This window comes from Barbus barbus (genome assembly GCF_936440315.1).
Source record: "Barbus barbus genome assembly, chromosome: 1".
In the NCBI taxonomy this organism is placed as follows: domain Eukaryota; kingdom Metazoa; phylum Chordata; class Actinopteri; order Cypriniformes; family Cyprinidae; genus Barbus; species Barbus barbus.
The window spans coordinates 35,358,579-35,373,821 of record NC_136729.1 but is presented as its reverse complement, the minus strand read 5'-3'; the positions used below and the strand labels follow the sequence as shown (position 1 = coordinate 35,373,821).

The window sequence follows — 15,243 nt, the reverse complement described above, 5'->3', positions numbered from 1 at the left end:
CCATCACAGCTTAATCAATACCTTCTCACTCTGAAGGGTGGGAGTGTTTGTTCTTATAACTGTTTTGGGACCTGCCATTAATCTTTCTACGAACAAAATGAGTAAGTTAGTTTGCTGTATCATGTAACTGTTTGTTAGTTTGCTGAAAGGGCTTTGCTGTATTAATGACATATTACCGGATTACTTTTAACGGGGGAAAATTGTCGAACTGCTGCCAAAATAACTGCTTCCAATTTCTGGAGCAATAGCCTGGTATTGACTGTTTGGAATCTCTGCAGAACAAAAATAACCACATTTTTACAAGGCTCTATAGGTGTACACATTTTTTTTATTATTATTATTATGTTGTATTAATATTTGTCCTAATAGTAAAAGCTGTGTTGTTGTATTAATATTTGTCCTAATAGTAAAAGCTGTGTTGGGCTTTATAGTGACACTTGTGACACTATAGTGACAAGCAATTTCGTAATTTTTCACGCAAAATGGTTCAAGCGCAACTTGAAGTTCTTCAAAAAGACAACAGGAGGTATGATTTTTCCTTGATTAGAATTTAAAGACATTCTCCTGACATAATGTATGTGTGACCGAGGGACTGAGAGACGATAGGAGAGCTGATATTATCCAACTTTGAGAAGAAAAATAACATGTCTTGAGAGTCCAAAAGCATTCACTGCGCGATGAAGCCTATTAGAATAGGCTACAGTTAGAGTGGCCTTATAATTCCAGCAATGAAACAAAAAATACCATGTATGAGTTTTTACGTTTTTATATTCATAGCACAAGCAATGCACTTTTCTGTAGCCTATATCAGCTCGTGCGCGAGGCCGCAAGCACAGTGGTGCTTAGTTTTATACCACAGTGCATTACAACACGGTATGTTTGAACGAATCGAGTGAGCCAGTGATTCAACGGTCCATTCAGTTGGTCTCACTTGCTTCGTTTCTATTGAACAAGCCGTTTTGAACGAATCGTTTGATATGAATGATTCAGTCACAGTGTTGTGCAAGTTACTTCCAAACTGTAATACATTACAGATTACTTGTTACTGTTATTTAAAAGTAATTCCTTACCTTACAATATTACTGTCTCAGAATTGTAATGTGTTACATGACTCCTGTTTTACTTTTGAGTTACTTTCACCAAAATATCTACAGAAGTAGAACTTAACATACCAAAATGACGAAATGTACTAGAGCCCTGCCCTAATGGCAAAGTGTTTATATTTCGTTCCGGCTTTTTATTAAGTTCATTTAGAAAAACTTTTGGAGCATTTTTTGTTCATTAAATAAGTTTTTTTCTTTCTTAAAGTAACTACCAAGTGGCCAGCGGCAGACCGGCAGGCTGATCATAGCTTATGTTTTATCAATTTAGCCTTCTCAAATCATCATGACTTGCCTAAAATTAATTCTATAGATATACTAAAACAGTTCAAGCATATAACAATGTTTAAACGTTAAACCTAGATAAATGTGCGCTGCATCCAGTAGTTTGTGCGGAGAGTGGAAGCTAAAGCGCAGGACATGGAGGCACCAGTGCAATCAATTGCATTTTTTTTTCAATGGAAACAACTAACGCCATAATTTTTGCTCATAAAGGTAAGAGTAATACATCATTCGTAACTGTAAAGTGTCTATTTTTATTTGTGTGCACTCACAATATGAACAAAACGTAGTGCTTTTATCTTGAATAGGAGCGCTTCACAAAAATGAACCGAAAGTCAGAGAATACATGCCTCACAGACATGATAAATATAGAAAGCTTTAAATTACTACTTAACGAAATAAATAAAAACGGAAACAAAATCTATTTAATATAATCGTTATCCGTGAAGATGCACTTCTCTCTAAAGGCGCGTCTAACGAGGAGATGGCGAATCTTTACTATTTCCCCCGGACACATTCATGGTAATTACTTTTCTGGTTCTGCAAGTCTGCCCGCGTCTGAACGATGACATGAATATTGGCCCGAAGCCCGCGCCTAAGGACATAAAAAAGTGGAGCCCGACTTTAAATTAAATAAAAAAAATAAAAGAAAAAAAATTGGGGGCTAAAAGTGTGTTGTAACGCAAGCGTTACTGAACATGTACCGAGTAAAATATTACTGAAAATTGATTAGTCATGCCTTACACTACTGCATTACAGTAAAACAAAATACGTTACTGTAATGCATTACTATTGTAACGCGTTACTCCCAACACTGTTCAGTCATTTATTAAAACAGGGACTTGCTGCCACCTACTGGCGGTTGTCATATTTATTTATCCATGACAGACTAGTCTCAGCCAGACGTCACGCCCACGGACTGTAGGCTAAATGTCTGATGCATATGACACACTTATCTGGAAACACTTCAGGAGTGTTGAATCGTCGTCGGATTGGTTGAATTATACAAGATTTCCAGGAGACGTGTGTGTCGCTTTCTTTAAAGTTCCGCCTGGAAACAAACCCTCTCACGAAAGAAGAAACCCGTCGTGTTTACAACTGTGATAACAAGCGCTTATCAGGATCAAATAAATTAAACGCCGGATTTTCAAAAGTATGTGAAATATTTCAATTTTATTACAATTCGACCACTGTATATATATATATATATATGCACTTTATATGTACTTTAAAGTCTCTGCTTTGTAAGCACCCTGAGCACAGAGAAGTGACTAAAAGTGTTATATAAATGTCCCTATTATTATTATTATTATTATTTTAGCACATCATGTGACGTCAACATGGCAGCACCCATGAGAGGGCGACCAGTAGAATAAAGAGAAGACTGGCATGACTGGTGTCATTTAATGTGAGTGTAATGGAGGTCATTTTATTTTAATTAATGTTGTTGCTCAAAAGTGCTGTTTGTGAACAGATGTTCATTATGTGCACAACTTTTCTCATTTTAAAATTAGAACACCTCACCTTTAATTGTTTTACTCATTAACATCCGCTGTAGAAACGCACAAGCCTAAGCAGTTTTTACGAATGATGTAGACCAAGTCATGTATGTGGCACTCTCTCGCTCTCTCTCTCTCTCTCCCCCACCCTCGGCACAGCAGCTGATGCTGATGCTGATGCGAGTGCGCTTATTCTGACTCTCACACCCTGAGCCTCGACACACTGTCACCCGCTCCTCCTTTATTCTCTTCATTGAACTTTGAGCAGCGCATTTATTCATAGTCAGCAGCGATTAGTGGAGAGATGACAAGAGCATCCACTCACGAGGGATTCATTACAATGACGGTCATCAACGGACGTGGACACTAGAGCAGTTTGAACAGAGCAGGACACATCCTAGGGGTTCTGAGTCTCACCAGTGCCAAACGGGAACTGACTGCCTTTTGAAAACAGATCGTGAGGGCGACTATTTTATTTAGTCAATACAGGAGCAACGTACGGAGAGACACCAGTTTTGCAGGAGCCAGAGAAGATCACTAAAATCCGTCTTAACAAGAGATTTCAACTAACGGAGAGCTACACTGAAATTTGGAAGGTCAGTTGATACTGAAGTGAACTAAAGTCTGTGTCATGTGAAGATTTTTTAAAGGATGAGAAGGCGCAATGACACGCTGTGGAATTGTTAAAAATATGACTTACCAAGTTACATATCCTAATATTTTAAAAGGCAAGTTGTTTGCATGTAATGGGAAAAAGGGCGAATTACTTTAATTACAGCGAAAATGTATTGTTTATAAAGAAAATATATGTGTAGGCTATATTACGGCACAATGTTAAATTTATAAGTAAAAGGAATGAAATTTGAAATCACGCTAATTTACGCTGGAACAGCAAGGTCTGCTTGATTAGGCTAGCAGAAACACAATAAAATGCCCTATAGTTCATGTATTGCCTAATTCACGTAAAGAACGTGTGCTGGCGCTATTATGGTAAATACATAGCCTAAATAATAAACATGACACTTAGAATTGTCGCCATAAACAGGAATAGGCTACAGTAGCCAAAATATCATCTCGTATAGGCTGTATGTAAAGCGCGCATGGTGACTCATTCATTAAGGTTAGGCTACACAACTTATCTGAGGCGCACCGTGTAACACAGCCATTACCGAAATGACCGTCTCAGTTCTGTCAATGCTATTAAGGTGATTAAGTTGTTTATTTGCGTTTCAGTGGGGTTACACTACCAGGTCTCCTCATACTAGAGAGCTAGTTGTCTGCCTGGAAACCTCCTGGCCTCGGACGCGCTGGGGAATAGATTCCTGTCATGAGCGACTAAACACTATCGACAAACAACAACACACCGGCGGATAAACCGCACTGATCCCTGCGAGAGACCACCTGTTTCCAGCGCAGACCAAACGGTAAGCGCTTCACTTTACTGAGGGACAATCCAAAAGAATAGCCTACTGTTTGCATAGTTACGTCTCCAAAATGTTCATCAGATGGCTCTTCATTTAATTATTGCAGTTTGAGCGACCGCTATGCGTAAAGGCATATTATTAAAGTGCTGCCTATTGAGATCTTGGAAATCTCCTTGTCATAGTTATCGTGCTTTGTTATGCAATCACTTTGCAATACAGTTTAACCACTGAACTGGTAAAATGATTGTTAATTAAGAACACAGAATCGCAAATAAACGGGGTATTTTGAGGATCCAAATCCACTTTCATTTCCATGTGCGCGCTGATCCCTTTCTTCTTCTTATCCTTTCACTCAGACTCTATATCAGTCACCCATTCTCTCAATCCTAATGTCTCTCGCTCAGATTATTCTCTTGTAATCCAACGCACAACTGAAGTTTTATTTGACCCTGCGTTACGCAACTGGCAACACTGGTCAGGACGTATTGTGAGCAAAATGCGCGTTTCCTTTGTAGCAAATCCCTCTCAAATGGCATTATATATAGAGGAATGGGGAGAATTGTACACAATTGTGTGTGTGTGTGTGTTCTATTATTGTTAAGGAATAATTGCTCTGGATCATAAATGTCTCACTCAGAATACCGTATTAGTCAGAAAATGTTCCAGTTTTGCTAGATATTTTGTCCTTTGCGTGTCCTTACTAATACACTGCCAGAAATTCACAAACACACACACACAAAATGATTTGACCAATACACCCAAACAGGCAGGGAGAACCTATTCTATTTTAATAACCAATAATACTGCCTGATGCCCTTCTGACCCTAGTTTGGTTTGAAGGAACTGCATCAACCCTTGGAAATCTATGTGTTTGCTGTGATGTAAAAGGCAAGAGGTTGAAGAAAAAAATGAGTCTGTTTCATGCTTTAAAAGCCCCCCAGAGAAATATTGCCAACAAGCTACAAGGTGAATCACGACATTACAAATTTTGATTCTATGGTTGAAATACATTTTGCAAATGAACGTAGGCTAAAAGTTTCTCAAGTCACTCTACTATTTATTTGAGACTGGGCAAGCTTTTTCTAGACCAGGTCACATTTTTTATTAATATAGAGTGTAAGTGTGCCAGGAAATATGTCTTATTTGACCTGCGGGATTGGTGGTTGGAGTGAGCGAAGAGAAGAGGTAATTAAAATAGATGGGTTGAGGAAATTGAGATAGGCTAAGAGAGGCTAACGTTATGAATTCACTTGTCAAAACCAGCACTGCCATTAGTCACACAGTATTCATACGATAAGAGAGTCACCAGCAGGTTATGTGTCGTGGTAATCATAATAATGTTGGTGAATGTTATGTTTATGAAAGAAACAGGAAGCACTCAGGTTTACAGTTGTGATAAAATCATAAAAATGTTCAGCGCTCTCTTCTTTTTATCAGGTGGTATCTTAAAAGCCTCTAAATGGGGTATCTGGCATAGTTCAAATCAATTAGTCTAATGAGATACAATGGGAAAGCTTATCATACATGTATAATCCATAGCTGGTTTTAATGACAAACAGACCCTTCCAGAGGTATTTGTTTGTCTGTGGTGTAGATTAAAACTAATTCTGAACAAAATCCCTCATTTAATTACTATTGATAATGCGATTACTTTTTCTAGTCAAACCCCGAAATCCTAAGGTTAAATGAGCATTTACTGAAGACGTGCCAGTTTTATGATAGGAATTAGTTGCGGAGCTAAAAACCCAAATGTTTGTTTGTTTGTTTGTTTGTACCTCAACAGAATTTTAACAGTAAAAGGAAAAAAGTGGAAAGATTATAAATATCTTAGTAGAATTTATTGCCAGGACAAACATCTTTACTCCCACTGTGGATTATGATTTGACATGGTACTCACACAAATCAGATTACTGTGATTATAGTGCTTGGTGACTATGAAAACTATATATATATATATGTATGTATATATATATATATATATATGTATGTATATATATATATATATATATATATATATATATATATATATATATATATATAATTTTTTTTTATTATTATTCTTTTTTTTATGTAACTATTTTTATTTGCAGTTTTTAAACCACTGTTTTTATTTTAAATTTCTCTTTAGTTTTTGTTTTATTTGTGCTATATCAGTTTGTTTTTAAAATCAATAACTAAATTGCTTTTGTATACACACTCAGCAAAAAAAGGTACAAAAGCTGTCAATGGGGCAGTACCGTTTCAAAAGGTAGACCTTGGCACCTTTTTTTTTTTTTTTAACCCCAAATGGTGCTTATTAGTACCTTTAAGGTGCATATTAGTACCTAAAGTGTATTATCTGAGGGGAGACAGTCTCTCACATACATGTCAGCTGATCAAAAAAGTGATGCGCAACATCTGTCTAAAGATGGAGAGAACATGAGAGAAGCATAGAAGAGTGTGAATGAGAGGTGTGGGGATGAAGTCTATGTGAAGATGTGAGAAGAAAGAGAAAGAAGGGGATAAGGGAGAAGGCATGGCTGGGGAGGCTTTTTTTTTAGGTTAGATTTCTCCCACAGGCTCATAATGTTAGATACCGCTCTCAGACACTCTTGAGAGGGAAATCTTTTGAATTGGGGGCCGACATCTCTTTGACAACTCTTAAACAGCAACACATAAACCACTGCAGAAACTGTAGAGGTGCATGCAGCGGCCCCAAAAAAGAACGAACACTTAAAAATAAATGCACGTCTTTGCAACCTTTTCACTTACCAGCCAGTTTGGCTACTCAGTTTTTAAATTTAGGCCTACCGGTCACACATCACATCTTAGATTTAAATATATTTATTATAAAATCTGTTTATGAATTATTGAATTGATTTAAATTTGATCTTGTTTGCAGATACAATAGAAATGAGTGTAGTGTCATAAACTAAATCCTACCAATGACAAAATTGTCTGTTACCTCTCTGATAAAACATCAGTTGTTTTCTTATAAAAAAAAAAATACAAAATGTTGCTCACTTAAAAGTGAATGTTTAAATACGAAGTATGTTGAAGATTAGTGGACAGAGTGTCAACTGTTTCCTCAAAAGTCAGCGAACTCAGCGTATTGAAGCCACTTCTCCATTTACATGTCTAGTTTTTGAAAGATTTATTTTTAGCATTTTTTTTGGCTTTTATTTAGGCAGTATAGCTGGAGAGAGGACCGGAAGCAAAGAGGTAGAGAGAGGGGCACAGGACCAGGAGGACCCTGGACTCAAACTTAGGTTGCCTGAAGCGGAATTGCATTATACACTATAGCGCTGCCCACGAGGCTTCCTGTGTCATATTATTCATATACACATTTAATATTTCCACTCTGCCAGATGCTGTCTGCCACACAACCAGATGTTTTTATTTTTGCATCCTTTTATTTATATTAATGAAACATGATGTTCACAGACCTTTACCATAGTGAGCCCAGATGTTAAAGGACAGAAATAAGTATGTTTATCTGAGGGAAATGGAGAGATTAAGGGTAAGAAATATCAAACAAGAGGAAGTTTATCTAAGGGAGGTATGGAGGAGACGACAGTGTCATTTCAGGTGATGTTATGGGTTCAGCACTTGTAGCCACTGTCCCCTTGAGGACATATTCATTTGACACTAGCAAGCTGTGATTCTGAGCATGTAACTCAGCATGCAGACAACTATGTGGGACCACAGGGATGTAAATTGTTCGTGGTTAGATGTGTGTGTGTGAAGTATACCCTCCTACTGTCTGCTAATGTCATGCTGGCTGTTTGGCTGATGATGCTCAGCATAGCACACGGCAGTTCTGCCTCAGTGCTGCAGGAACCGTCCAACAGTGATTGCAGTTCCAGCGCTTTTACTCACAGAACTCGAAAGCCTCTGAGAGCTCTGAGGGGTTTTTAGGAACAGAGACGACTCACTTCCGTGGAAAAGTTTTGAAAGTTGATCTGAAATGACAGCGTTTTAAAGCTGAGGCTAACATCTCTTTCCCTGCTGGGTTCTGAATGAGTATTTTTAGATCTTGTTTGTAGATTTAATGTTTACTTTCTTGGAAGTAAAATAAACAATGTTTCTGAATATATTAAATTAGAGTGTGGAATTGGCCCATTTATAGTGGTAAATACACTTTATCAGGATACACATCTGTCTAAAAAAGGGTTACTCATCTCTGGCCCTCAAGTTCCACTTTCCTGCAGAGTTTCGCTCCAACCCTAATCAAACACACCTGAACAAGTTAATCAGTGTCTTCAGGGTTAGAAAGTCACTGGCAGATGAGTTTCATTTAAGTGGGAGGTAAACTCTGTCGGAAAGTGGACCTTGAGGGCTAGAGTTGAGAACCCCTGGTCTAAAATGTGCTTATTCTTGTACATTCTAAATCATTAAAGTTCTCCTGAAAACAAATGGAGTGGGGGCTTGACTTTTTGAAACATCATTGCACCTTGACAAGCCAACAAAAGTACATATTTTAAAGGTAGCCTTGTCTCATGACAATAATGCAGTGACATTTTTGTAAAATTATTATTATTATGTCGCTTCCACATTTCATGGCAGTTTTAAAGTTACATTTCTAGTTAGTGCTAAAATTGTGTTGATATTTCTCTGAAACAGTGTCTGTGGCGATATTTTATTACGTTAGTTGTTTCACATATCGCACAGTCTAGAAATGAAATGACAGCAAATCCTACCCTAAACGTTAACTGATGTGAGCAAAAGCAAAGTGAGATAAAACTTATTTGCTGAAGCAACTTGACCATTTTAGCTTGCTTCTACAAGGCTTTGAGCACTTCTGTTGAACGTTGTGATTTGTGTTTCACGGTACTCATGCCAGAGAGGTTGGCATTGCAAGGGCACTGATGTACCAGGTGAACTTCTGAGCAAGTTTATGGAGCTTATAACAGCCAAACAGCCAAACATTAAAATGTATTTGTTTACAAACCATACACTATGGTAAAAGTGTTTTGAGGTCATAACAGTATTGTGCAAAGAAAATACATTATAAACATCACAAACAGACACAACCATAATTTTTAATATCAGCCAGTTAAGTTCAGAGATAAAAGTGTAGGGGACTTCCTGACAATCATGATGTATTGTACACCATATTCGTGCTATCAGGGTTTGTCTAAATATTAACGCTAGTCATGTCCAGTTGTGTATGTCTGACAGATGGGAGACTCTCAGCTTTGATGCAAGTATTAGCATTATCAAAAGTGGCAGTTAGCACTGCATGCTGCTTTTATATCACCACCAGCAGAACAATCAGCCTTGCAATTACTGCTTTCAGAAAGGAAGCCACTGTTTTCTGCCCTCAGCCCCTCTTTTCTGCCTTTCTGCCCTCCTCTTGGTTTTTGCTTCCTTCATTTCTTATGCTGTCATAGTCTTTATTAACCTGGTACTAAGAGCGACAGATAAATGATAAGTATTGTGCTAATAATTGTTTTCCAGATGAGCTTGATATTTTCACAGACAATGTCACCGTTGCGAGCAGACAACATTCAACATTGGTTTTATCTTTTTTTTATATTTGTTTTGTATGAGGCCACATTGACAAGAAAATCTCTTAGGAGTTTTATTGTCTTCTTCACAACAGGACTTTTTTTTTTTATCAGTGAATTATTTTTATCAGCAATATTAGAAAATGCAATTCTGTCTTTTCTTTTGTTTCTTCCTCTCTAATTCTTCCCAGAGGTTGTGTTGATACAGTTGTTAATTAGAAGCAGTGAGGTTTAATTATTTAGGCTCAGTAATTAGATCCTTCCCTGTATATCATACTTGGGTTTTACTCTTGTACAGTGTTGGTTTTGAGTGTTAAGGTGTCATCTGTTACCTTAGAGGCTTTTCTGAACAGATGCACTGTGCTGGATGTGCCCTGTATGCATGTGTTTACATCTGGCAGAGTGCTGTTCTGCTTTTTTTTGGCTGGCAACCTATATGTGTGTGAGTGTATATGAAAGTTGTTCAGAAGTGTGTGTAATGAGGTGAAATGGAACAGTACATGATTAATTTATTGAGGGACAACAAGTAGCTGTGCAGTTCTGTGTAGTCTCATTGGGTCAGCTGAGAGATTCATGGAGGAAAGAATATAAGTAAGGGAATATAATATAAGTAAGTAAATGCTGTTCTTTTGAATTTAATCAGAAAGGATGTATTAATCAAAAGTGACAGTAAAGACTTTTACATTGTTATAAAACACATTTTAAAGTAAATGCTGTTCTTTTGACCTATTTATGAAAGTGTCTTGTAAACAATATCACAGTGTCATATCATTGCAGTTTTAAATTCCTTAATATTACTGTTTTTATTATATTTGACCAGATTTGTAAATTGAATTATTTTAGCTGGAATTATTATCATGTGAGAAGAAAGAGATACCAGAGTGGTACAAAAGACATGATGTCGACACAGTTTAGGTGATATCTTCTAAGAATGGTCAAATATAAGGTCTAATGCAGTTATTGCAAAAATAAATTTCCTTTAGTCAGATTAATTTAACAGCACTATACATAACTGTACATCAGCTGAAAATCCATTTGGAAAGATGGGAGGTATTCATCCAAACCATTTAACAGTTTTTTTCTCAGAAGGTTCCTGTGGACCCCATTTCACGATTTGTCTCAGAAGGTTCATGGGATCTTCAGTCTGTCAAGTTAGCACATTAATCATCAAGTGAAGGGTCTGGTCAAACAGACTGTTTCTTTAGTGCGATGGGAGATAAGAAGGTCAGCATTGGTCTAGAAAAATTGTACTGCACATTTAATACATTCTTCTACCCACAAGTACATTGGTCCAGCATACTTTCTTATATGCAGTACAACTAATTGAATTCAGCCAGTCAAATACAAGAAGTATAGTGAGATTGATAAAATATAAGACATGCTCTGACTGAAATCATAGCTGTTTCTTAGCATATGGGCTGGTAATAATGACATCAGGTTGGATTTGTTTGGTGAATCGAAGATGAATCCTGTCAAAAGAAACTCAAGTCAATCAAACGCTGAGTGTCCATTGGAGAGGTGACGTGATCATTGAATCAAAGACAGAAATATTCATGTGGAAACAGAGTAACAGCTTGTCTCCTTTAGCTCTCCCTGAAACTATTCAAAATGTCAGTGGGATTAGCATTAAAGTAATGATTGAATGAGAGGATGACGTTAAGCCTAGTTTTGTGATTGCTATTGTGGGATTGATTTACCAAGTTAGGTCACTGAGCCAGTCATTTCATTTTCGATACCCTGCCCTTTCTGTTCATACACAGAAAAATTGAGATGTGGATGGGGGAGCAGTGCTTGGAGACAGACTGAGAGAAAGAGTAATAAAGTGTATGCTTATTTGAAGGGCACTGGGAAGTCGTCACCTTTACCTTTTCATAGCAGATTAATCAGGAAAAACAGCAAAGGCTATAAATTTCTGACATCTCAGAGCTGTCAGTTGCCCTGCAGCTGCTAATTGATGAGCTCATATCCGTGTGGAAGTTTGGCCATCAGTGATCTCCTGTGAGCCAAGACAGGGAAAATACGGACCATACATTTCATCAGCCAGAGCACTCTTGAATTACTGCTATTCAGGGTGAGATGCTGTGAATACAGCACAGAGTTACTGGGTATTATCTCACGGTCCTCTGGAGTACTTGATTCTGATAGGTTAATTGTGACTTTTTGAGGTTTTTGTGTGTATGCATGGGCTGTCCAGAAAGTATCTAGCCATGTAATGTGAAAAACAGAGACATTTATATCGAAGAAGATACAAGAGACCAGAAGCACAGGCTGCCAAATTTGACCTGCTGATTTGATGTTTTGCCAAAAAAACATGGGCATCTCTACAAATCTAATTTTCATACTGAACATTACATTCTTATGTTTTTATTTATTTATTTACACAGAAAAGTATAGAATTTTGGCCTTAAAATTAAACTAATTATTGGTTCTTATGGCCATAATTTTACTATTAGTTCATCTCTAATTAACTTTCTCCCAAACAACCGATTTTCCTAGCTTCATGTTTCTTATATCACTCTGCATTGTTTTTCTCACATAAAAAAATGTTTGCAATTCAAAAGAATATTTATTGTCCATTTATTTATTTATTTGGTAAGTAGAAATGCAGCAAGTGGCTTACTAAGCTTCAAGAAAGATTATCTAGAAGCTGGACCGATGGCTGAGGATTTGATTAGAAATCAGGATTGGATCTCTTTGAGTAGGACTAAATTAAAATGAGATGAGGCTGCTTTATCTCCTCTAAATTTGGCACCTTCTCTCTCTCACTCTCATTCTATATTATTTTCTCCATCACTTTCATTTTTACACCCTATGTCTCCTTTTTAGCACTGACTCTCTCTCACTTTTCTTTCTTTTTCAACTATCGGTGTCATCTCACCACCCTCAGCTCCTGACTTCATCTCTCAAACTGTCACTTCTGGTATATTTTAGGACACCTTTCTTCACACTATCATATCATTCTCACCACACTAATCCTTCACTTCTCTCTTAGTGATCCTTTATGTCGAAATTTACAAGGACAATTGTTTATCAATATTGTAATATGCCTTCAGGACTGTTCAAGCACCTGTTGTTGTTAGCTGGATCATCAAGACTGCAACAGATCAATTGTCTTATCGGCCATGAATGGTATAGCCTGCCACAAGAATAATGAGTTTTCAGCAGTAGTGGCTAGATGACTGGTCCCAATGTAATCAATTTAACTCTGTAGTGTGAGATACTCTGTGTTCAATACCATTGAATCTGACTCAAGTGTTTTATCGACAGTGAGTCAGTATGTACATAATTCTGTTTTAATCTTGGTAGTCTGACAAGTATTATGTAAAATATAAAAATGTCTGAATGATTATAAATTCAAATTTCACTTTCCCCCTATGCATACATAATGTGAACATAAAATGGACTGTACTGTGTAAACTGAGGCTTTTGATATAACTATTGGTTTTCAATTTCAAGGGCACACACACACACACACTTGCGATACGCTCTCCTGCTGAGCGGCCAGCTGCTTGTTTTGTTAGTAGCCTAGTTGGCTGTCTAGTTCTGAGCTTGCTGTTCCTGTCCAACAAACGCAGGATTCTGCTGCTGCTGAAGGTCACTATGCATAAATTTACTGTATTTACTCTATTTACTAAGATCAGTCTGTGTAGAGGTCAGAGAACTCGAGCTGCTCTGACCGCTGATATGTTTCCTGCTGGGATCCAAATGACTGTGAACATCATTTACTTACTGCAGACGTAGTCAAGATCCACTGCTGAGTTATTCTAAGACTGCTGTAGCAAATTAAGCTATGTAATATGTGAAAATAAGGGGTAAACAAATTTCTTGTAGGGCCTGTTTACACATAAATCCGATCTTCAATTCCGGAGTTCACATCGATGAAATCAAATGATAAGCGTTGCATTTTATAAATTTTCAGCTCATTTCAAGATCAAAGACCGCAATAGGAGAGCGTACGGCATCAGCACTGGATAGATATGTTTGTCTTACTACTTTTAATGAAGATGTTTGTGTGTTGACTGTCAGCGTCTTACTTTCAGTTTCATCTGCGGCAGTTGAGCGTTGCCTTGCTGAAGAGATGCTCTACTCATCCGTGGCGATGCGTGTTGCATTAGCGCAGTCATATCTGACTTTAACATGCCATATAGCCTATAACACGCTCTCACACGTTTATTATTTTTTTAACGGTACTCATTTTATTATTTTGGGAGGAGCAAAATTTGCATATGTGGTTTCAACAACCAGATGCATTTACACTTGTCCAATTTCATCTGGAATGCGGCCCAGACCACCTCCTGAAGTGGTCTGAGCTATTGGATCTAATCGGGAGCGATCCATCTCGAATGCGTTTGGGAGGGCATATACACCTGATATTTTCACGATCGGAAAGCTATCCGATCAGACAAAATGCATGAAGTGATCAGGTGTAAACAGCCCCGTACAGTTTTGCACAGATCCCTCCTAGAAATCATAAGATTTCAAAACAACAACATAGTGTAAAAGAAAAACTTTTGCAGTGCCCAATCGGGAAGAATTACTTCTTAAAATGTTCTCAGAACCTGATTTTCCCAACTGGAATTTCATATTTTCCAATCTGAGCTGGCCGATAACTGGCCACAGTTTTTTTTCCCAGTGAAGCAAAGCACTGTGTTTTTTTTAAGTTTACATTTTGTTTACGTCAACGATTGCATTTTGAAGGTGCTTTTATCCAAGGCCACTTGCATTGTATTCAAAGTATACCTTATCAGTTTTCCTTCTGTTTTTTTTTTTGTCCACAGATGATCACATGCTTACAGTTCTCAAACGACTATGATACATTATTTTTGTTTTGTGAGCAGGTTATGTAGTAGCCAGTTTTGTCTTTATTTCACTGTAAACATGAGTCAGTTAGAGGTTCACAAATCCACTGACAGAGGACTAGCTAAAGGAAAAGGAAGGGAAGTGGTGTGTGGCCAAGTATGGTGACCCATACTCGGAATTTGTGCTCTGCATTTAACCCATCCAAGTGTACACATACACCCGGAGCAGTGGGCAGCCAATGCTGCGGCGCCCGGGGAGCAGTTGGGGGTTCGGTGCCTTGCTCAAGGGTCTCACCTCAGTCGTGGTATTGAGGATGGAAAGAGTGTTGGTTATTCACTCCCCCCACCTACAATCCCTGCCGGACCTGAGACTCAAACCCACGACCTTCAGGTTACAAGTCCAACTCTCTATCCATTAGGACACGACTGTGACCTACGGGTTACAAATCCGATTCTCTAACCATTAGGCCACGACTTCCCCTAAGCACTGGCACCATCAACAAATCACTCTTTCTCTTTCGCTCTCTCGTTCTTATTTTCCTCAGTATTTTATTTAGCCTTTTTGGTTACCCTCTTGTCCTCTATCCACTTTTCTCTGTGTATTTGTGTGTTGGTTGATCTAGTATGCACTGCGGTGCTTTCATCTATGA

The 15,243-nt window shown here is 37.9% G+C and overlaps 1 protein-coding gene across 1 annotated transcript in view; it reads left to right on the top strand.

Annotated features, from left to right (window-relative positions):
• The first annotated feature begins 3,342 nt into the window (after positions 1–3,342).
• The window catches only part of LOC306871438 (sodium/calcium exchanger 1-like), a 63,706-nt gene continuing 51,805 nt past the window's right edge, over positions 3,343–15,243 (top strand). The window contains exons 1-2 of the mRNA XM_079419377.1: positions 3,343–3,477; positions 4,115–4,305. The gene's annotated coding sequence lies outside the window, so the exon portion shown is untranslated. The remainder of the gene's footprint in view (positions 3,478–4,114; positions 4,306–15,243) is intronic.